Below are 26398 nucleotides of genomic sequence, written 5' to 3' on the forward strand. Positions count from 1 at the left end.
CCGGAATGGTTTAACCAGTCATGCCAAACAGTGAGATTTTTACAAAGCATGTTATCTTCTAGATAATGCATGTAATCTCTAAAATACTTTTATTGCCTTGGGTAATAATAATACTTATGATTTCAAAGTATTTTCTTCACTTACTGTCTCAACATGATTACTTTTCAAATTCTCAAGATTTGCTCTTTCATATGAGTGATTAAACTCATTTTAGTGTGAACATAATCTAATATCTGTTTCATCACCTCTGTATGTGGGATTCCTTAATTCTCCCCCTCGAGATGTGACACTTCATGTCTATCAATCTCGATTTGAATCCCACTCTGTAATCAATAACATTCTCAAATTGGGTTGTCTATTATATCTTAGACCTTTTTAACTTTGAGACTTGGGAGACTATAACACATTATCAAATTGTGTTCCCATAGACAATAGTAAATATACTCTTCAAGAGCTTTCAATACTTTTTTTACTACTTCTTAATATTGTAGTAGAATAATGGAAACCACTTGTAGCATAAAGTCATATTCACTTCAAAAAATAGATCAGCCCAATAGAATGTGATTCACATCAACATCTCACAATTTTACTCATTCACAAATATCAAGATATAAAAATTGGGAAAATCCCACAAAAAAACCTCAAAGTGACACCAGCTCCTAGTTTAAACCTTAGAAGTTTTGCACTTCCACTTTTATACCTCAAAGTAATAATATTGCTACTATAATACCCCATATTGGCTTACACGTTCGTGGCATCACAAAAGTTAACAGAAGTTTTACGGAAATTTTAATTTGTTAACAGAACAGTTAACAGTAGTTAACGTTGTTTGTGTTAATAAAATGTTATTTTATATAAATTAGAATAGATAATCTGGAAAACTTTAGGGAAAAAAAAACAATAAATAAATATAAAACACACATAATTCATAGTAAAAAATTCCCAGAACTTGTTTAAAAAAACATATTTTGTCCCAAAATCTAAAATTGACAACACAAAAACCATAAAGTTTTCATCCCAAAACTGAAACTGAAAGACATGAACATTCAAAGAGGAGGTTGATGGTCATTGTTAGACATATCATACACCTTGTCTCCAAACACTTGAAATGGCCGACCTGTGAATGGACTATAAAATGTTCCAACTCCTCTTGAAACATTTTCCACTTTTCTTGTCTTTAAAGGTCGTCCACGCTTCTTGTTTTTTGGTTTGTTGGAGGAGACTGAAGGCTGTGGTGTACTTGAAGAAGCATGAACTGCAGAAGATAATTGATTCGGTTGAAACGGTTGAGAGCTAATTGCAGAAGAAGTTTGATCGATTGTGGTGGATTCAGTGGTTGGTAATGGATGAGAGCTAACAGCTGAATTGGCTCTAGGTTTCCTTGTCTTTGGTTGACGTAGTGGCTGAACCTAATTCACACAAATAAAACAGAGAAAATTTAAAACCAATTATCAAGCATTGGTCAAATAAAAAAGAGAGAGAAAGTACCTCAACTAATGGAAGTTTCCGAGGTCTACCACGTCTGTTTTTTGGTCCCTCCACAACAACAGTTTCATTTNCTTACCTTCATTCTGATTCTCATTCAACATATCAGTTCCACTAACTACTTCTTTTTCATTGTTATCAACCTCTTTCTCAACTACATGTGTTTCATCTTCAGATTCCTCAGGGTCATCTTCTTCCTTTGGCGGCCTGTCATCATCATTACCTGATTCATAATCCATTTCTTCTTCCATCCTCTCATCTTCATCAGCTTCATATCCTTTTTCTCCCATCCCCTCAGCCATTATACTTGTTCCATCAACAGAACCAATCAAATGATCTGGACAACCATGCTCAATAAATACATCAATCTCACCTGTTGATTTTGCAGAAGAATGTAGCTCGGGCATGTCAAAATTTGAGCTATCAAACACATACTGCAACATCTTCATCTCCTCTCTTGCATCTTTGAACCAAATGATACTTATTGGGGCCTTAACACATTCAGACCTACAGCAGTCTTCAAACTTCATCCATCCAACCTCTGCCAATTTCCAGAAGACAATTTTACAACCTAATTCATGAAGATAGTTGTAATCATCTTCTACTTTCTTCATTTCTCCACCATAGTGGATTGTTAGTTTAATCATCTCCTCACTGTATAATAACAAAATGAAAAAAAAAAAGCAGAACATCAATCTCTAGTCTCGTAAAAAGGAAAAAAAAATGAAAACACTTGCAATTTTCATACGAAACCACCCACTCAAACCCAGAAACACGAATTCAATCGATACATTACATCGCAAAAGTCAAAATCAGAAACCCAGAAATCTTTCTAATCAATTGGGAAAATCATAAACAGTAATAATCAACTAAAACTGATAGGCTGAAACAATTCTTACCCCATTTCGATCAGTGGAATGCTATATTCTTCGATTCTCCTTTTCTCTACTCTACGTCTCTCTCTTTCGTCGAGTCTTTTTTTTTTTTATGAACTCCCCCAAAACCATTTGGGGATTTTAGCATTTTTAATAATTATTGTTTTATTTTATGTAGTAGTATTAAAAAAAAAACAGATGCACGTGGCCAATAAATCCAATAATTAAACAGAGTGAACTTTTGTTAACAGTTCTGTTAACAGATTCTGAAATTCTGTTAAATTTTGTGATGTCACGAACATATAAGTTAATTTAGGGTATTATATTAGCAATATTATCATTTTAAGGTATAAAAGTGGAAATACAAAACCTTCAATGTTTAAACTGGAAGCTGGTGTCACTTTGAGGTTTTTTTGTGGGATTTTCCCTATAAAAATTTAAAAATATATTCTTCACTATATTGTGTCTACATGACAACAATATTTTATGACAAGTAAATTATGTATTTTCTAATATCTTTCCATCAATGATATTATATTCTATTACATAATTTTGGTAATAATTGGAATCAAGATGGTTTGTATATATTCTCTTACAAACTTTTAGTCATTTACTTTCTTTAGATTATTCTAAAGAACTGAAGAATTTTATGATTATATACTTAGACTTAAACCTTCTCATAGAGGTGATGTCAAGAAAATATAATTAATAATATTATTTAGTAATTTGTTACTAAATTTTTAATTTATTCACCACACAAGGTTGGATGACATAATTTAAAATATTTTAAAATTAGTGATCAAATAATATATTTATGAATAAAATAATCCAATAATTATCACTAGGTGTGTTCATGAGATTTCTATAAAATCATAAAATAAAAAAAAACCATAACAAGAACATGATTAAATTGTCACCGGATTAATCATCAGTTAAAATATTTCACCATAATTGTCTTTTACTGCAACTACTAATGACTTTGTAGTTCACGGTTTAGATTGGTTAATTAATTAGCTAACAATTATTCTTTAGATTAATAATATACATGCAACACACATACACATTTTTCATTTATACATGTACAACTTGCATATACACATAATCAAGTCAAAAGAAAGGATTAATCAATCATCATTTCGTGGACTTATATATCAAACCAAATAACAGCAAGATAACTAGACCAACATATACCAAACAACTAAAGCTGCTTTTGATTTTGGTGAAACAGTTTTAAAACTATAATAAATTTGAGTCTTAACGATTGATCATGTTTCGGTCTTTTACTAAAGTTTTGAGTTTATCGATCAAATCTAAGATAAATAGCAAGTAAGTGACACTTATCTTTGAGTAGGGTCGTTCGCACTTCTCTGATGAGAGATATGGCCTCGATCGTAAGTGAGCTCTTAATTAAGTTGGGACGACATGCAACGGTAGCAAACGGAGACACGTCGGTTAAGTATTTTGATAGAAATAAAACACATATTCAATTATTTCCTATCACCAAGAATATAAAAATACAAGGCATTAGAGACATCAATGACAATAACCAACGATTCATCAAACAAACGAATTTGAGTTATCTCGGTCATTAGTAAAGCTTGAATAAAGAAATCTGATCAAAGTTTGACCAAACAAATTAAATCAAAAGAGATTTCACAAAACGAACAAGCAACAGACAATGATGCAAAATCCAATATAACTCTTGATAGAAAATTTTGAAATCGATCTCCTTCATGCATAAAAATTTTAGATGCCATATAATCACAAGAACCATTAACATCTAAGATGCTCAATAAAATATTCGACATCAAAGTTTAAAGTATAAGTACAATATACTTATAAATCATATAGTATATATGTGTTCGATCAAATCAATAAACAATAATAAAATATAATTATATTGTAATAAACTATAACGAAGCAATAAACTTCCACCACAACTCAAAAGCATATAACAATAATCTATGCATGCATGAGCCAAATCGTTCATTATGACGCATGAGTAAGCATATGTAAATTAAATACCAGATTGACAAACTATAAGACATGCGTACGTCGATAATCACAAAGCATATAATAATACTTATCTCAGTGGTTTCGGAGACGGAGACGTGTTAACACGAGACTGTTGGCTAGGTTTTCGACAAAATATATCTTTCATATCAAGCGTATAGACAGATCGTTTTAAAGAGATCTATAAGAAAAACGATATGATGTGAGATCCACAATTATAGAAAATAAACCAATAAAGCAAAATACTACGATATAATAAAAAGATGAACTTATCTCTCTTGGGTAATCAGAGACGTCAGGTAAGATTTTGTCGAAGAACTCTTTAGTTGAAGGTACCAAGACATAGTCGGAGGTCGTACATAGTCGGAGGAAGATGATAAGGACTCATGGCTTAGGCTTAGATTTTTTTTTTTGTTAGACGGCTAGGGTTAGAGATTCGTGCTGATAACGTGTTATAAACAGAGGTTTTAAGGAAATAGTTTTCTCTATTATTTTATCTGTTGCATAAGCTACAACATATATATAGGATACAATATTAGGGTTTAGGGTTTATACTAATAGGCCAATAATAGACATCCACATTATACAATATATCTATAAGACATCATATCGTATGATATATATATAGGTAATGAAAAAGCACTGGTGACTGGAGTAAATTGACGACAATTGCTATAACTCAACTTCCAAAGTTCCCAAAATATCCAAGTTACTTCATTGAGAATAATGGTAAACTGGTGCTATTTATTCTTCACTTCATTTATTACTACGTGACTTGGATATTTACCTAGTCTAGGTCTATTAGCATTTACGTTGTGGCATTGTGGGAAAGAACCAAGAATGCCGAAAAGTTTAAAGTTACTCTTCTATTGGTGGTTCTGGTTGCTAGCTACTAATCTACTATGTCCCGAGCTTGCTTCCGGTTCCAGGCTTTTCGAGGTGAGCAGATGAAGGAATAGGTGTGTGATCCATTTTGTGAAGAGTTGAATGTTTATGCACTTTCATATCTTATTAGCATCTCACTTACTTTCGAACTCCATAAACATAGTGGGATAACTTTATATATACCACAAATGGTTTACTGTTTTTTTTGTGTGTGTCTATCTCTATGTTTATATTATAGTTTTTGGCGGATCTCAACTCGACGCCAATGAGTAAAATGATCACTCGGTTGAATTTGATTCGTAATATAAGATCATGATTTGAGATTCGAGGACTTTATGCATCCATACATGGTTACTTATTTCCTATGCTTAATCTCAATTGCATAAAATCGATTCTTTACTTCCAAAGTTGATCTCAAATTGTATACGTCTCGTGCATATGTTCTATATAATTATTGATCGATGACACAAAATAAACTCTACATTTATATATTGAAGAGATTTTAAATAAATAGGGGTAATACAACAGAGGAAAAGTTGCTTAAAAAGAGAACTGTTTCATAGGTGCGTGAAAACATAATTTTAACCAATTTTCCCACTCGAACGGGTGGTATGGTTTAGGCCAATTAGAAAACCCTGTGAGTGAGTTGCTCGACTAGTATTACTAAAGAAGAACTTATTTAAATAGTCTATACTAGTATTTTTGCAGCAGCTCAAAAATACATTTTAGAATTTTTTTACATTTAAGGGTAAATTACTCAAATGTTACTCATTTTAGGTAATATTACCAGAATCTACAAAAAACTTTTTTATTACTAGAATGTTTCGGGTATTTTCAAAATACCTAGCGTGCCCTTATTTTATGTTACCGGAAAAAACGTTATTACAAAAATGCCATTGCCACGTTAGACGCCACGTCAGAAATCGCTGACGTGTAACCATAACTCAGCCATAACGCGTTACAGAGTATGTTGCGGCTGAGTTATAGGTATGTTGTGGCTGAGTTATCGGAAAAACATTTGAGTAAGAGCGGACGGCTGATTTATGAAAATCTGGCTGAGTTATGCTCATAAGTCAGCCAAGCGTTACGGCTGACTTATTAAATCTTGCTGAGTTATGCGCATAACTCAGCCGTCCTTATGGCTGAGTTTTCACCTAATGGTTGAGTCGTCAAAATTTTGGCTGAGTTATCACTACGACACGGCTGAGTTATCACTACGACACGGCTGAGTGGTCAAAAATTTGGCTGAGTTATGCTCATAAGTCAGCCAAGCGTTACGGCTGACTTATTAAATCTGGCTGAGTTATGAGCATAACTCAGCCGTCATAGGCTGACTTATCGACAACTCAGCCCTTTGACGGCTGACTTATTAGCAAAAGATTAATTACTAGAATGTTATTCAGTTTTACGGCTGACTTATCAAACGATACGGCTGAGTTACATATTTTCAGTTGATGAAGCGGCTGAGTTTGACAACAATTTTTTTTGCTTTTTAATAACTGTAATGTTTTTCATGTTGTGGCTGAGTTACATTGTTAACTAAACTTCTTTGTTACATTGCAAATTAAAAATTAACTACATGTATGCCATAATATTTAAAATCTTATCATATTTAGGTCTATGTCTATTTTCNATCGATGACACAAAATAAACTCTACATTTATATATTGAAGAGATTTTAAATAAATAGGGGTAATACAACAGAGGAAAAGTTGCTTAAAAAGAGAACTGTTTCATAGGTGCGTGAAAACATAATTTTAACCAATTTTCCCACTCGAACGGGTGGTATGGTTTAGGCCAATTAGAAAACCCTGTGAGTGAGTTGCTCGACTAGTATTACTAAAGAAGAACTTATTTAAATAGTCTATACTAGTATTTTTGCAGCAGCTCAAAAATACATTTTAGAATTTTTTTACATTTAAGGGTAAATTACTCAAATGTTACTCATTTTAGGTAATATTACCAGAATCTACAAAAAACTTTTTTATTACTAGAATGTTTCGGGTATTTTCAAAATACCTAGCGTGCCCTTATTTTATGTTACCGGAAAAAACGTTATTACAAAAATGCCATTGCCACGTTAGACGCCACGTCAGAAATCGCTGACGTGTAACCATAACTCAGCCATAACGCGTTACAGAGTATGTTGCGGCTGAGTTATAGGTATGTTGTGGCTGAGTTATCGGAAAAACATTTGAGTAAGAGCGGACGGCTGATTTATGAAAATCTGGCTGAGTTATGCTCATAAGTCAGCCAAGCGTTACGGCTGACTTATTAAATCTTGCTGAGTTATGCGCATAACTCAGCCGTCCTTATGGCTGAGTTTTCACCTAATGGTTGAGTCGTCAAAATTTTGGCTGAGTTATCACTACGACACGGCTGAGTTATCACTACGACACGGCTGAGTGGTCAAAAATTTGGCTGAGTTATGCTCATAAGTCAGCCAAGCGTTACGGCTGACTTATTAAATCTGGCTGAGTTATGAGCATAACTCAGCCGTCATAGGCTGACTTATCGACAACTCAGCCCTTTGACGGCTGACTTATTAGCAAAAGATTAATTACTAGAATGTTATTCAGTTTTACGGCTGACTTATCAAACGATACGGCTGAGTTACATATTTTCAGTTGATGAAGCGGCTGAGTTTGACAACAATTTTTTTTGCTTTTTAATAACTGTAATGTTTTTCATGTTGTGGCTGAGTTACATTGTTAACTAAACTTCTTTGTTACATTGCAAATTAAAAATTAACTACATGTATGCCATAATATTTAAAATCTTATCATATTTAGGTCTATGTCTATTTTCATTTCAACTGATAATAAAAAATAATAATTTAGGAGAAATAAAATAACTAATTAAAAAAGTTATTAAATAAAAGAAAAACAGTAAAAATTATTTTTCTTGACATATGAATTAAATAAAAATGAAAAAAATAATTTTTTTTGTATTATATAACTGAATTTTCGTTTTTTTAGTTAAAAAAAAATAGATAACTCAACTTACCACATCTTTAACTCATGAAAATTTTCATGATGTTGAATAATCTTTTGAGTTAACAATTTTACAAAGGATATACCTTAAACTTATACATCAACCATAACACATGATTATTCAAACTCAACTTAAAAAAAATTAGTTTTGTTAGTGATTGGTAACATTTTTGAATAAAAGTTAGGTCTATGTCTATTTTCATTTCAAATAATAATAAAAAATAATAATTTAGGAGAAATAATATAACTAATTAAAAAATTTATTAAATAAAAGAAAAACAGTAAAAATTATTTTTCTTGATATATGAATTAAATAAAAACGAAAAAAATATTTTTTGTATTATATAACTGAATTTTCGTTTTTTTTAACTAAAAAAAATAGATAACTCAACTTACCACATCTTTAACTCATGAAAATTTCCATGATGTTGAATAATCTTTTGAGTTAACAATTTTACAAAGGATATACCTCAAACTTGTACATCAACCATATCACATTATTATTCAAACTCAACTTCAAAAAAATTAGTTTTGTTAGTGATTGGTAACATTTTTGAATAAAATTTAGATCTATGTCTATTTTCATTTCAAATAATAATAAAAATAATAATAAAAAATAATAATTTAGGAGAAATAAAATAATTAATTAAAAAAGTTATTAAATAAAAGAAAAACAGTAAAAATTATTTTTCTTGATATATGAATTAAATAAAAACAAATTTTTTTTTTGTATTATATAACTGGATTTTCGTTTTTAGTTAAAAAAATAGATAACTCAACTTACCACATCTTCAACTCATGAAAATTTCCATGATGTTGAATAATCTTTTGAGTTAACAATTTTACAAAGGATTTACCTCAAACTTGTACATCAACCATAACACATGATTATTCAAACTCAACTTCAAAAAAATTAGTTTTGTTAGTGATTGGTAACATTTTTGAATAAAATTTAGGTCTATGACTATTTTCATTTCAAATGATAATAAAAAATAATAATTTAGGAGGAAATAAAATAACTAATTCAAAAAGTTAGTTTTGTTAGTGATTGGTAACATTTTTGAATAAATTTTGAGTTAAGTCCATAACTCAACTTAAGTCAATAGTAACACATGTTATCATCTATTTACTTTCAGATTTTTCTTGTGATAACTCAGCCATAACTCACAATAACTCAGCCGTCACATGACCTTTCGTTTTCCCGTAAAAATTATAACTCAGCCGTAAAGTCATATATATCATCCATTTACTTTCAGATTGTTTCTTGTGATAACTCAGCCATAACTCACTATAACTCAGCCGTCACATGACCTTTCGTTTTCCCGTTTTTCATAACTCAGCCATAAAACGATATTTTGGCGGGAAACCATCAGTTTACCTAATAGTAGACATATTTCCATTCTAAATTTAAATTTTGAGTTATAATAATTTTAATATTCAACTGTTGGAGAAATACTTTTAGAAAAATAAAATTATAAATTCGAATAATAATTATTTAATTATTTGCAATAATATCTTGTGATAAAAAGCTCACTTTATAAATTTATTATGCGTGTGGATTTGAGCAGGCACAGAATTAGTGATTTTTCGCGCTTCCCTAACAACACTTTTTGTAATATCGAGAGACGTTTTAATACTTATAGAAAAATAAAATTCTAAATTCAAATAATAATTATTTAATTATTTCCAATAATATCTTGTGATATAAAGCTCACTTTATGAATTTATTATGCGTGTGGATTGAGCAGGCACAGAATTAGTGATTTTTCGCGCTTCTCTAACAACACTTTTGGTGACATCGAAAGACGTTTTAATACTTATTAGGAATCTGACAGAACAAAAGACCCTGAATACGTTTTCATATTATTGAGAAGACCCTAAACGATAACTCAGCCATAACTTTACCATAACTCAGCCAACCCTCAAATTAGAATGACTAAATAATCGACCAAACCGGAATCTATTTTTTCCATTATTTTCGGTTAATTACGGTTATATTCGGCTTGCTATCGGTTATATTAACTTAATCCACCTAATTTGGATTACTTATGGTTATATATTCATATAACCGATCCATAACCGAAAATAACCGAAAAGTAATTTCAAAAAATTTTAAATTTTCAAATGGTTATCATATTAGTATATCCAAATTACCACCTTAAACCAAACACAATATAACCATAATGTTGGAAATATGAACCATAAACCTCAAACCCCAACCCCTAAATGTCATGTTTTGAATGTTTTACACATTTTCATCAGAGTGTGTAAAAATCAATCTTTGTCTATAATTATTACTCTTTATTGCTTATAATGATTGTAATATTCATTTTTTCATTCTATATTTTAATTTTGAGTTATAATAATTCTAATTTACAAATATTTCATAAGTCAGCCGTTTATGTCGATAACTTAGCCATATCAGTCAAATGTTTGAGAAATACTTTTATTAAAAAAAAAATTAAAAAAAATTAAAATGCAAATTTAAAAAAGAAATCGCTAAAATCTCATTTATTACGTGTGTGGTTCTTAACAATAAACATAATTATTGTTTGTGTCTCCCCAACAACACTTTTTGTATTTTCGAGAAGGTATATAATAAATTAATATATATGTTGCATAACTCAGCAATAACTTTACCATAACTCAGCCGACCCTCAAATTAGAATGACTAAATAACCGATCAAACCGAACTGAACCAGAAACTATTTTTTCCATTATTTTCGGCTAATTACGGTTATATTCGGCTTGCTATCAGTTATATTAAGTTAATCAACCTAATTTGGATAACATTTAGATTATTTATGGTTATATATTCATCTAACCGACCCATAACCGGAAATAACCAAAAAGTAATTTCAAAAATTTTTAAATTTTCAAATGGTTATACATATTAGTATATCCAAATTACCACCTTAAACCAAACACAATATAACCAAAACCAAACTGTTATATTAAAACCCATAATGTTAGAAGTATGAACCCTAAACCTCAAACCCTAACCCTAACCCCTAAATGTCATGTTTTGAATGTTTTACACATTTTGATCAAACTGTGTAAAAATCAATATTTGTCTATAATTATTACTTTTTATTGCTTATAATGATTATAATATTTATTTTTTCATTCTATATTTTGAGTTATAATAATTCTAATTTATAAATATTTCATAAGTCAGCCGTTTATGTCGATAACTCAGCCATATCATTTAATTGTTAGAGAAATACTTTTATTTCTTTTATTCGCAATTCGAATTCAAAATTTTTAATTAATTTGAATAATATATTGTGAGAAAAGCTAACCTTATGTATTTATTATGTGTAAATCTGAGCAGGTACAAAATTAATGATTTTTCGCAATTCCCTAACAATATTTTTTATGATATCGAGAGACGTTTTAATTAGATAATTTATTAGGAATCTGACAGAACAAAAGACCCATAAAAGAAAGAAGAATACATACTAATATCTCATAATTCCGTAATTTATAACTCAGCCATGTGAAATATATAACTCAGATGTAACTTAACCATAAATCAGCCATAACTTTAAAAATAGACAAATCAATGTTTTACATACCCAAGTACAATTCATCTCGAACTGAGCATAGTCACGAACTATCTTTAAAGAATGTAAACGGTGATGGTATAATAATAATGAGTAGTTCAGCAAGAGCACCAGACAGGCTTAATAACTCGATAAGTTTCCTGCAAACAATTTTAACGAAGATCACAAAGAGCATCTCCCGAAACAGTAAAACTATGTCAGTATAAAGAGAAACCATCACGTACTTGTCATCATGGACAGGAACTCCCCATTCTTCTACATGGAAAGCAATGTAACATTGGTCTTTTACAAGAAACAAAAAAACAAAATGACCGGTCAGTCATAGCAGAGGAAAAGATTCAAGCTAAGACAAAGTTAAAGGCTTAATGACTTAGCCTATCCCGTCAGCTTAGAGAATGACAAATAAACTAATCTCTACAAATCTCTCTTTCTGTGGTCGTTGTTCAATAGAGATATGATTTGCCTAATCACAAAGCATACTCAAAGATTTGTGCTTTACGTTCAAAAACTAAATCCCAAAGAAAGAGAACACAAATCTTTTCAACTCTACTTAAAACTCAGAATCGAGACTGACTCTTCAATTGCTTAACCGGTAAAGCCAATCATCAATTGTATCCAAGAAAGAATTAGAATTGATGATTACCAGATTTGGGAGTGATCCAAGCGCATCTTTTACGACCATCAGAGAAGCAATCACAGGAAGCACCACAAGGCTTCTCATCTCTCACCTCAGTAAGATTCCTTCTCAGTGAAGAAGAGACAGACCCAATTCGGCGCAAAGCCCTCTTCCCGCTAGAAGTAGACGTCGCAAGAAGACGACGCATCAAAAGAATACAAAGCGGATATCGACGAGATACCATTCTGTCTCAGAATTGAAGGGCTTAGTAGAGGCGAGCATTGCGGCATCTTCTTCGTCGGACTTGGAGACGACGCTGTAAAGGTTGGGTTTTTTTTTTAGTTTTGTCAGCCACTTGCTTCTTCACCGTCTTTGACAACGGTTTCTGCTGGAGGTTATTACCGGCGGGACCAAGAACTGATCGGAATTCTCCTCGGTCGGATGAATCCACAGAACGAACTCGCGGTGGAGCTGACATTGACCTAAAAGTCTCCGATTGCCCTTTTTCAACCACCAGAATGGTTAAATGCTGGATCATGAAAGAATGAGATGCGTGCTAGATCTACAGACTTGTATGACAGATATGTATGAGCATGCTTAACAGAGAGATGAAAGGATAGTGAAGAGACGACACAAGAGATTTGTTAACGGGGTTCGGATAACCTACATCCCCGGGACCAAGTCCATAATCATTCACTAGAATAAGAACGCAAAAGTCACATTTGCCAATGGTATCTAGCATACACTTGTGCCTACCACTCTTATCTACATGAACTAAAGGAACCACCACTCTTTGTCTTTTCCGACGAGTGTGAACCTCTACAAAAACCACCAACAGATTCTCTATTTTGTCGGTGGGATAACACCACACACAACATATGTGCTTCTCTCAATTTTAGGTCTAGGGTGCGTAAGCTTTTCCTTGCTACCACCTCTTCCTTTTATACCTCTTAGAGTTCTCCACAAACACTAGATTCCACAAGCTTCTTCCTCTTGTCTTTTGGGTAAAAGCTTGTTCTCTTTTTGTCAACTTGACCCATGCTTTTGTTACTGTCGTACCTAACACAAGCATGCTTCTCTGACACAGCCGTTCCACTGTTTGCTACAACTTGACGCTTTTCTGCTCTGTTGCACTACACAACCTCTTCACGATTCATCTCTTGTTTCCAGCTCTGTAGCACTACACAGCCACTACAAGTTGTCTGCTCTGTTTTCATCTCTGTTGCACTTCAAGTTTACTCAACTGCTAAACAAACTTCTGCTAAGTTGTATGATGCAGCTGATACCTTCTTTCTGCTCTGTTGCACTTTCAGAGTTACTCAACTGCTAATGGAAGACTTGTTCTCATGAGCTTAAAGCATGATTGTTTGAGCTCTCACTTCTTGGATCTTCTCACTAAGACTCCAAGGTTCAACACGTCACTTCATTCCATGTGACTTTACATTGAGCTGTCTTGGCTGTGGTAGATTCTCTGATTCTCTATCTGAGGAATTACTGCGTCTGTGTCTGTAGCTGGTTACACATGCTCCAACTTGATCAATGCTTCTGTTTCTCAACATATGTTTGTGTCTGACTTGTTAACTGCAACGTTCACTGCATCTGTGTCTGTACTTTCGGTTGTATCAGGTTTACCCATTGCTTCTTGATCATCTCTCTTGATTCTTATAACCAGTAACAAGACCAATATATCTTCAATCTCTCCCTTTGTTACTGAGTTATAGAACTCAAGCTTTCTCTATTCTTGCACTTGATGATCTTCAAGCTTTCATGATGTAACTGAAACTTTGGCATCTTCATTACATTGAGAGGATTCTGTCATTGTGATCTTCTCTCTTCTGTTTCAATAGTTATTCCTTTACGCCTTGTTGTCAATCTTACAATTCTGTCAACACAGTGTATCTTCAATATCTCCCTTGTTGACTGAGTTGTAGGACTGACAAACATTGATGATCTGCAACCTCTAGATATCATGTTCTTGTTTCTTTTGGCATATCTATTTCAAACAACTTCAATCTCGGTCAACACAAAAATCAATCTCTCCCTTGTTGACTGAGTTGAAGGACTCTAGCTCTCCCTTAATCATAAACCATCAAGCTCCTGATCTTGACTTGATCACATCTTCAGTGAATATCAAATACCTCCAAGTGTTGCATGCAACCACGACATAGCATAGCAACAACAACAACTAGCATATGGGAGTAATTATGAGAGTCTCCCTTTAAAGCTCAGTTTGATATTCAACTTCATACGATGAACCAACTTGTCATCATCAAACCTTGGACTTGACATTAATACCATCTTCTGCATTTATCAAACATCTTCAAGTTGTGACAGCAGCAATGACACAAGCATAGCAGCCCCAACAACTAGCAAATGGGAGTAAATACAAGAACTCTCCCTTTTTAGCGCAGTTTGATACTCAAGCAATCAATGGCACTAACTCATCCTGCAAGGCAACCATAAAAACTCCCCCTGCTTGAGTGCATAACTAAGGTAAAAAATAACAGATATCAAGAGCATAGTCCAATAAGGAACTCATTAAGCAAATATTGATCCTCCTCTTGCTTTGATGTTAAGAGTCTGCTCAGACTTGCCTGAACACTGCAGAAAGTTCACACATACTAAAATCATAAAACCAGAACATGATATCAGCCATCAAACCAATGACAATGATGACTTGGTTACAATGACACAGATGAGAGTAGCTCAGAACTAGTTAACCCATCTTCAGAAATGTACCGCTGTCGCCAATAGGATCAGGATCAAAGCCTGCCGTACGTACATAACAGCTAATTTCTGAAGACAAAAACACAAACCAGTACTGAGCCGAGAACACTTCCTTGAGAACACAATTGTCAAACATCTTAAAATCCCCTTTGAACCTCATGAATCTTAACTTGATCAGAACCTCTTAGTACTAGCAATCATTGTGCTTCATTTTGAAGTTCAGCCTTTGAACAATGGAAACTAACATGATCATCAAACTTAATACCTTTGTAGTCACAGCGGAAACATAGACAATTCTCTCGAACCATGATGATCTTGTGAAATGTAGCATTGACTGAATAGCCTCAGCTTCTGCAGACTTGCTTGCTCAAGTAGCCTTGATTTAGAGCTGTTTCCATTTTTGCAAATATAGGCTTCAAAACGCTCTTCTTTACTAAGTCAGATCAGATATCCAGATATTGTACTTCATGAAGTAGAGGTCTCTTCCATATCAACTAGTTACAATACAGATCACACCTATGCTTTTCTTGAAACTCCTCCTGAACCTCAAGCAATATACCAAACCAGAGATTGGGTATAAAACCACACGCACACAACAGTTTCTTGCAACACCGAACAAGACATCATGACCATAATATCAACCACATGTGCACACCGACTTTAACCAGAAAACTATATTTCAGCTTAAGAGCAACGTTGAGATAAATCCAGATGAACATACCTTGAGCCAACCTTTGAACGACATCTTGTGATCCCAACTGTGAACCAATGAATAAGACAGATGATTGCAGCTTCTGTAGCAGTTGTTATCTCAGTATTTGGAACGTCTTTCTTCAAAAACACATAAGAAGGAACTCATATAAAATCCTCAGATTTTTAAAACCTGGAGCAGCAACAACTTCTTGAATTTCAAAAGCGATGTCCCAACTTTCACTGACAAGACACTTCAGCTTCCTGGGTTACAACTTAACCGGTGTTACTCAAAGCTGAGTATTCTACCTCAAATTGATCCCGACCAACATCTCCTTGCAGATGTCACTTAAGCTAACCTTGCAGAACTGAACCGGAGTTACACAACTCTGAGTATTCTACCTCAGATTGATCCCGACCATCTTATACTACTAGTGAAAGTGAATCCTTCTCTTGAAATTTAATAATCCAGCGCTCTTACTCTTCTCTTCTAACACCCAGATGTCTTCTTGAATATTCTGCAACAACTTACTTGAAAACAATCCCAACCAATACAAGGCACAACTGAGAACAAAACCAATATCAACTGATACGAGCTTCAAGGACATTCCTCACTAAAACCTTAAACCTCCAAGACCCATAAGAATTTTCAACAGAAACAAATGTGTTTCACATATCCATAGTAACACTTCTCTCGTGACACTAACTCCCAGCAGAGATTAATTCCTTGTAAACATATTCCATCACGCAGAAGATTTTACATATATTGACATACGTTTGAGGTAGTGACATAGAGGTGAATGTCTGCCTTGACCACTTCAGACTTTGGTGCAAGATATTCACCTTCAGATCAGATGACTTTCCACACTTCTTCACAATTAACTTCGTCTTACTCACTGATGGATCTTAATACTTTGATTGTGATTACCTGACCTAGGAACATTAAGAACTCCTGTTTCTTTTTCCAACCATGAGGTCTTGAACTGAGCTTCTTCTCCTGCCTTGATGCAGAGCATATACGAAATAACAAAACAGCCCAGAAAATTTCAAAATGTTGTGGGATGATCAAGCACAGCAATATGAAGCCACAGGAGAAAGCGGATCACAATTTGGGTTTGTGGATTGAAAGTTAAGACCAAATTTCCAAAGCAGATCCAAACTGCTAAAATCCTGCGAACAGCTAAATTTGAGAACAGTTTCCCATCAAATGACACAGAATCAGAAGGAGAACTTTATATCATTGGGAAGATCCTGCTTTCAAAATTCCAAAACATCCTTCAATACATAAATCCGAGGTATACAGCAAAGTCAAACGCAGAGGCAAAGTCAGACAAGAACCCAACTTCATGAGCCTGCAACTCCATCAAACTCATAACTTCTTCATATCTTCTTCTTTTAACATTATGAGTTTGTTTTTCTCCCCCATGTTGATTATGTGTTTCAACCAAAAACTGTTCCATAGGAAACACACAATCAACATAGACTCATCTGTTTGCAGACTTCAAAGACCTTGATATATCTATCATAAAAACTTCTTCACCATTTCTTGATCCACGACACAAACGAAGCAGCAACTCAACCCAGAAACTTTTGCAACTTGGTGGCAAGATCAACATCAGAGATACAAAGCCACATGTGAAAGCAGATCATGGTTTGGGGTTACGGGTTGGAAGTTATGACCAAATCCCCAAAACATATCCAAAAGATAACTCTGCAAACAACCAACTTCAAAAGCAGATTCCAATAATATCACAGAAAACCAAAATGAGATCTTTATGTCCTTGAGAAGATCTCATTTCCAATTTTTCGAAAGATCTGCCAGCACTAGAAACCAAGATCTGAAGTCAAAGGAAAATGTAGAAGAAGAACACATACCAGAGACACCACAATTTCCTTGATGTATGAAATTATAACACGACTGCAGATCTCAGTATCTGAAAAAAATATTTCATTTGATCTCTTCTCAAAAGCCAGCAACATTCATAAGACCCATAATCCAAATGATTATCCTTTGATGATACTTCCCTTTCTTGTGATCTCAACCAATCAATATGACCTCAAGTCTTCTTCTTTAGCTAGGAGCATCTTTGATAGGCTGAGACAAACCTCTACAAAACAACTCATGCAATTCAGCCCTTCCCTGATCACTTCTTCACCATACTGTTTCTATCTCCATTAGATCGCAACACTCCACGAGCTTCTTCAAGAATACATACAGGCTCAAACTGAACCCAAACATGTGGCTGATGTCGAACTCCACAGTCACCTGCAGCTTTGACCTATCTTCACCATTTTCTGTAATGGGCTTAGATATAATACCACACTAGGCCTTTGCACAGTTACCAGAAACCCAACATAACACAAGACCACACAAGATCAATTCCTCATCTTTCTTAAGAGGCATCAGCGACAAACTTCAACATTAGTGAGGATCAAGCTTCATTCCTCACACAAGCTCTTCTTCACTTCCATAGACACCCAGATTCAGAGATCATAGTTCTTTGCCGAGAATCACTTCCTTTATGTTGCTTCCAGCTTCTTGTGACAACGCACAGACAACGGAGAATCTCTGAGCATCAACAGATCCTTTATTAATTTCATGGCAAACACCAAACTGGAGCAGAAGACTCTCGTTGACTTGTTGATTTTTTAAAACCAGATCCACACGTGGTAAAAAACCTTCACATGCCCAACACCTTAAAACAACTCCTTGTGGGCTTTTATTGGGCCTGATTTACGAATTTAGATGAAAGCCGACCAAAAACACAAAATACCCATGTGAGAAAACCTTTCTCCTTTCTTCGACTACAATTTCTCACGGCACGAGAACCAAGACATCTTGAAGATGACACTGAAAAATACGATGAACTGTACAGACAACTTCGGGCAAGTTTGAAAACAGATCCGCCGTGGTCATCTTTCTCTCATCTCTTTGTTCTTCATTTTCACCAAGCTGGATAGAACCCATCACTTGATTTTCTCCAAATAAGATCATAGCTCTTCTTCCTCATCTAGACACATCTCAGGATCTAACCTGTTAGAGACAATATAATCTCAAATCGGTTTCCTGCTCTGATACCAATTGAAAGAATGAGATGCGTGCTAGATCTACAGACTTGTATGACATATATGTATGAGCGATGCTTAACAGAGAGATGAAAGGATAGTGAAGAGACGACACAAGAGATTTGTTAACGGGGTTCGGATAACCTACATCCCCGGGACCAAGTCCAGAATCATTCACTAGAATAAGAACGCAAAAGTCACATTTGCCAATGGTATCTAGCACACACTTGTGCCTACCACTCTTATCTACATGAACTAAAGGAACCACCACTCTTTGTCTTTTCCGACGAGTGTGAACCTCTACAAAAACCACCAACAGATTCTCTATCTTGTCGGTGGGACAACACCACACACAACATGTGTGCTTCTCTCAATTTTAGGTCTAGGGTGCGTAAGCTTCTCCTTGCTACCACCTCTTCCTTTTATACCTCTTAGAGTTCTCCACAAACCCTAGATTCCACAAGCTTCTTCCTCTTGTCTTTTGGGTAAAAGCTTGTTCTCTTTTTGTCAACTTGACCCATGCTTTTGTTCCTGTCGTACCTAACACAAGCATGCTTCTCTGACACAGCCGTTCCACTGTTTGCTGCAACTTGACGCTTTTCTGCTCTGTTTTACTACACAACCTCTTCACGATTCATCTCTTGTTTCCAGCTCTGTAGCACTACACAGCCACTACAAGTTGTCTGCTCTGTTTTCATCTCTGTTGCACTTCAAGTTTACTCAACTGCTAAACAAACTTCTGCTAAGTTGTATGATGCAGCTGATACCTTCTTTCTGCTCTGTTGCACTTTCAGAGTTACTCAACTGCTAATGGAAGACTTGTTCTCATGAGCTTAAAGCATGATTGTTTGAGCTCTCACTTCTTGGATCTTCTCACTAAGACTCCAAGGTTCAACACGTCACTTCATTCCATGTGACTTTACATTGAGCTGTCTTGGCTGTGGTAGATTCTCTGATTCTCTATATGAGGAATCACTGCGTCTGTGTCTGTAGCTGGTTACACATGCTCCAACTTGATCAATGCTTCTGTTTCTCAATATATGTTTGTGTCTGACTTGTTAACTGCAACGTTCACTGCATCTGTGTCTGTACTTTCGGTTGTATCAGGTTTACCCATTGCTTCTTGATCATCTCTCTTGATTCTTATAACCAGTAACAAGACCAATATATCTTCAATCTCTCCCTTTGTTACTGAGTTATAGAACTCAAGCTTTNCACAAAACCCAAAGAAGTGTGTGCAATTCCCTAGAATAAATTCTGAAACCAGTCCCAAGAGATTACTACACCAATTTCGAGAAAAACTAGAAGAAATAAAGGAGGAGCTGCTAATTAGTGGAGCCAAACACCGTCATTGCCGTTTGTGAATAAAAGGCATTAGGATTGAATAATTTACAAGTTCAGACCAAGAATCATATAGTATTAGAGAGTAAACGAGAAATACCCAATTACATAAAACTTGAAAAAATTGAAAGGGAATATGAAAGGACTCGAAGAAGCAAGACAGCGAACAAAGTCTTAACCTTTACCAACGGGAAACAATATCTCTGCGTGTGAGATTCAGACGAAGAGGTTTCTCTTTTTATTTGTCCGCTAAAGAACAATGACAACAAAATCAACAAGAGACAAGAGAGAGAGGGTTTTTTTGTTGGAGTTATGAACAATGGAAACTGTTTGTTTTCCTCTTTTGACATAAACAAGAAAAAGTAATTGTGGATTCTGAAAGAAAACTGTTTAGTGACTGTGGAAAATCGAAAATGATATGTATTTTAATTTGCTGATGTGTATTTTTTTTTTAATTTTTTACTCAAATTCGAAAAATAAAACCTAAGGGGTAAATTGTAATTATACCCAAAGCACTAAACATTCTAGTAATTTTCAAAAGATTTATAGATATGAGTAATAAACCAACTTTTGGATAACATTCTAATAATTCTTTCTACATTTAATGCATTGACTTTAATATTTGTTACCAAAACTTCAAAATTAATTATAGGTAAGATTTAAAAAAGTAAGGAAATGTTTCTACCTCATTCAAACATAAATATATGATTCAATTTCATTTTTATTTGAACTTATATTTAAATTATCTTGAATTATTCTATAATACATTTAGTTAATAAAAACTGTGATTTTTGTTTGCATATGATGTAATTCATAATTTAAAAAACGGACATATATTACTCAATAGATGAATAAAAAATACGGGTAAAATATCCCACATTGTCTAAAAAAATTGGGCAATGGTTAAAAGTCATACTATAAAAGAGACCAAAATGATTCTGAATACAAATGAGTAGAAAGCTTGATTTATCACACATTGAAACTTTAAAAACTTTTATTTGGTTTATTCCGGTTCTTTATTTTAAAGATTTTTAAAAGGTTAAATATGAAAAATATTTAAAACTTTTAAAAAGTTAAATATGATAAATATGATACCGTAGATAGACAATAAATATTAAAAATTAAGATGATATAGTGTGAGTTAAAATATTTCGGGACGAGGTTATATAGCGGGATGGGTTTTATCGATATTTATATAATTTAAAAAATATCATTAATTCGGTGTTACACGGGTAAAACATCATTTCATTATTTTCGTAATACTGTCGGTATCAGAGGATAAACATATCTAATTAAATTGGTTAAATAGGTATTATGTAAAAAAATAAATTATATTACGGTATTATATAGTTTATTTAACAATTATTATATAATTATAATATATTTAACCAACAAATACAACTTATAATTTAAAATATTTTAGTTATAAATATTTTTGCCCGCAGTGTACCGCGGGTCCTAACTAGTAATAATAATAATAAATCAGAGTAACTATATAATAAGATTTTACATTTCATCACCTCCTTCAAGAGGGTCTTCACATATCTCCAGATACCCTGTCGGGAAACCGAAAGCCTCTCCATTTTCACTTGCCAACCTCAAGCAAGGCCAATACATGTGGTGAATTGCTAAATGGTGTGTACTCATGAAATGATTGATGAATGCAACCTCTTGAGAAGGCTAACGTCTTTCTTTATCCTAGATCTCTACTGTCATGTCCTCTGTCCTTTATGGAGTCATCCCGATCACTCTGTAGGTGTAGATGACCTTCTCTGGCGGACCTAGGAAATTTTTTTTAAGTGGGTCAATAATATAAACATTTGAAAAGGAAAAAAAAAACAACTTTTTAATGTGATATTGGGGAATCGAACTCGGGTTAGGGGTGTCACACTTAGAGGGGAAAACCAACTTGGCTGCAAAATCTTCAAGAGTTTACATGCAAAACTACATATTTCAATAATTTAACCAGGTCAGTTGACCCACCCATTTTCTATGTAGGTCCGCCTGCCAAGTTTTAAACTTAAACCTCTTGTAAACCTTACTATTTAATGGAATTGACTACCTTGTCTTTTTGTCTTTGTACATGTTTTACTAAGATTTTGCATCATGTAGTTATCGAGAGAAATCCATTATAAAGAACTTTTAGTTTGATGTTGGTTTCTCTAGATTATTTCTAAAATTGGTGGGTTTGTGAAACTTGTGTTCAAAGCATCCACATTTTATTGTGGACGCAACCAACTTGTGTTAAACCACATTTTATTGGTGGATTAACAGTATGATTTCTATATGTGAGTTTGCGTTTGCATTAGCATTTGCTTATGAAATTTTAATAAGTATCAATGTGATTACAATATAACAGTAAACACAAAAAGTGTTCCATAGTGCACTTCCTCTAACTGAAATTTAATTACCCAAAAGAAATAATTTGTTTTGCTTAAAGTTTTCATTGGTTACGCGGAAACTTATCACAAGAGATAGAGACAATGACGGATCTATTAATTAACGGTTTTGACCGGAATAACTATAATTTCTAAACTAATTCTAATTTTTATATTAAAAAAAAACTTAATACTACATTAATTTTGCTATGGTTTTGCTTTTGTTTTAAATATAATTTTCTAAATATAGTTTTTCCAAAATTTTAACTTTCCCAATAGATATAAAACTAGTATAAAAATTGTAAGATTCAGTTTTATAGATATAATAATAAAAATTCACTTTTTTACATTAAGTGCAGCATTTGTATAAAACTTGGGACATATAATGAGCTTAACAACCACATAGCCATAAATTTATAAATATTTAATTTGCTAAGTATTTAATTTAAGTGTTTGTTACGTTATGTTTATATTAGAAAAACTACTTTCGTTTTGAAGAGTTTACCGATATAAATCATGGAAAATTAAATCATGGTCTCTTTAAGGTAATTATTTTCCATTTACATTTTTGTTAGCGTTTTTAGTCTTATAATTTAATTACCAGTTGATTTAATTTGTTAAATTAGTTGAACTATTTTTTAAAAGTAAAATCTCCCTGCACAAGCGGGAAACTGACCTAGTTGTATTTTAAAAGAATTGAATGTATTTTGGAATCTAGTGTTATTCAATTATGTATTTGGAAAAATACATGAAAATGCAATGTTATTAGATTGTGTATTTGTGTGGTGAATTCTAAAATAAATTTAATCCCCTGTTATTTAATATCCATTAGATTTAGTGGTTATTTGGATTTAAAGTTATTTTATTTGTTAAACACAAACAAACACAATCTTAACAATTTTTGAAGTATCCTCTCGAGACTTCTACGATAATATCAGGTGATTTCATCGTCGTCATCATCTTCAATGCATTTACAAAACCACTGAACTCTAAAATCCACCTATAATTCAAATCGGTTAAAAAACTTCATTGAATAACACTCCCTACATGTTGACCAGTTGAGGTGGTGTTTCTTAGACTTTATCAACAAATTTTAGAAATTACTAGGGGAAACTCCGGGCTACGCCCGGTATAATAATTAATATGTTTGTTTTCATATAAATTTATTGATATATACAATTTTTCATCATAGTTGATTATTTTAAAATTAACCTACTTGTTGAAATGTTATATCTATTCATATAAATGTAACTTTTTCATACGTATTATAATTTTGGTGAATTTCTAAGATCAAACTTTGACCAACATTAGCTTCTTTTTTTTTTGTTTTTATTATGTCAAACAATTTGCACAACATGTTTATGTCTGGTATGATAAGATTATAGATTTTATCCTTAGATTCTTCTGAAACAGGAACTATTTGAAATATTTAAGTGTGACAATTATTTTAATATGCTATCTGATGAGAAGTGTAATTAATTAGACTTATATATTTGGATTTTCAACAAAATAAAATAAACAATGACGGAAATAAAGACAATGGCTACGTCACAAATTTGAGATAAGGTAAAGTTCCTTTTTCGTTTATCAGAGAGTAGGGGACTTTCAGATTATGTAATTTTCATTCGATTCCTATGCTCAATGTCTTTCTATATCTCTTGCCATCTCCTAATTTAGTCTGCAAATTGCCACAAACTACCTAACTTGTTGTCTGAAACGAAGAGGAATACGAATCAGTTTTGAGAAGAAGAAGAAGACGCATTAGTCTATTTTCTCGTCTCTCTGAGTAGCTTTCATTGTGGAGCTCTTTCCCGCTTTGTAGCGATGTTCATCCTTAGAGTTCATTCAGTTGACTTGGAGCGACCAATCTCCATCGAAGAAGAAGCCACAGGTTTTACCTACGCATTGAAGAGAGCTCAGCCTCCTCTTAAACTCATACAACCATCAGCATCTCTCAAAATCACCGTACGCAAAGGTCTGATCCATTTCTACCGGAACTCTTCTCACAGCTCCCTCTCTAACCCTAGATTCCGATCCACCACTCTCTTTATCGTCGATCCAAATTACTTTTCCACCCTCGATTTTATCCGATTCTGCGATTCCCGCATCGCTAATGTCTCCGAGATCCTATTCATCAGGTTCGTCGAAAGCTCCATTTCTCTGATTGCTTGATTTGATTTGTTAAGGCCTACTATGATTGTTGCTAAAATCTCTGTTCATCCTCTTAATTTGTTCGGCTTAAATCAAACAATTTCATAAATTGCCTTTAGCAGTTTTTAACTTTACATTAGAATGTTGATACCTTTTCTGTCGATTTTTGAATGTGTGATTTGGTATTTGATCTCACATGGCGAATCTGCAATTAAGGCAGAGAGATTGTTATTTGTATATTCATCATAGACACCGGGTGAGCTATGAGCAACGATCGATTCTAAACTATGAAGGTTCATTTAGCAGATCGAGTTGACAAATTCTAGACTTGATAATGTGTTGGAATTGAAGCTTTATAGTAGAAATCATATCGGTACGTTCGAAAGTAGAACCGGATGTAATCGATTTAAGCTTAGATCAATGAAAGTGTTTAGATCATTGTAGTTCTACATATTGGGCAATTTTGTTTTGCATACAACCATGGAATTATACATTCATGGTGGTAGATGTGCTTGCAATTGAGGTTGTTGATATCATCGCGTCCTTTGAATGTTTGTAGACAGATGGTGCACTCTTTATTTTCTTCTTCTGCGGTTGGACGTCTTTTAGAAGTCTCTAGATCGTCAATGAGGACGTCGATGTCTAATCTCGCAATTGCATGGAGGGAGAAATCTGTGATTGTGAAACTTAGAAGAATAGACCTACTTGTTGGAGGTTCTGCCATTTGAACTGCATTGAAGAAGGTGATGAACCTTGATGTCATTCTTGTTGCGTCGATGTCTTCGATTTCATGATATGATAGAATGTAGTGTAGGTTGCTGCTCAAGGTTTGCGAGGTAGGCTCGCCACCGTTTGGTGTGTAAGGGATGCGTATGGTGATGTGGTTTTGATTTGTGTTTGGTCTTCTGATAATGACGGCGATTTCACTAGATCTTTGAATGTTACTGCTGATAGTTTGGTATGAAAAAGTAGAAATGATATTTGGGTTATCATCCATGGTTTTTTTGGAGGTTTTTGCTTTTTCTATTTTGGTGGTCTTTGCATAAGAGTGACTGTTTATTTATATTAGAGCGTAGTCGTTTAGAGTTCCATGGACGGTTGGTAACTTCTTTTTTTGTTTCGAATTCCTTCTCCTTCATTGCCATAACTTTCTTATTTATTGACAATATTCAATGAATCTTGGTGAGGTGACCTTCAACAGGGAAGCTGATCCGGCGAAATTGTAGTCGTGTTGGTGTAAATCAGGTATACTATGCTGGTTTTGTTTTTTGTGTATGTCGAAGTGCTCTTTTCTTTTTATGCTTTCGTGATAATAGTTGTTTTGGTTTTTCACAGGCTTTTCATTTAAATGGCTATAGGTCCATTGAATTGTATTGATTGTTGTTTGGCGGTTTTAGGTAGTCCAACAACGTTTGTGTTGGATTTGGTTTTTTTTTGTTTAAATGGGCCTAGATTGTAAAATTTACCTTCTCGGCCTTTATTTTTTCTTTATAAAAGATGGTTTGTAGATTATTTGTCTCATTGACTAAGAGCCGAAGCCTTTTAAAATTGTATAAGCCCATAGTTGTTTTTGTCAAGTTCTATATTGGTTGATGTTTTAAAAAAATTTCTT

The 26398-nt window shown here is 33.6% G+C and overlaps 1 pseudogene; it reads right to left on the minus strand.

Moving 5' to 3' along the window:
• Positions 11770 to 13078, minus strand: LOC104757807 (annotated as a pseudogene).

Source organism: Camelina sativa, chromosome 17 (assembly GCF_000633955.1).
Source record: "Camelina sativa cultivar DH55 chromosome 17, Cs, whole genome shotgun sequence".
In the NCBI taxonomy this organism is placed as follows: domain Eukaryota; kingdom Viridiplantae; phylum Streptophyta; class Magnoliopsida; order Brassicales; family Brassicaceae; genus Camelina; species Camelina sativa.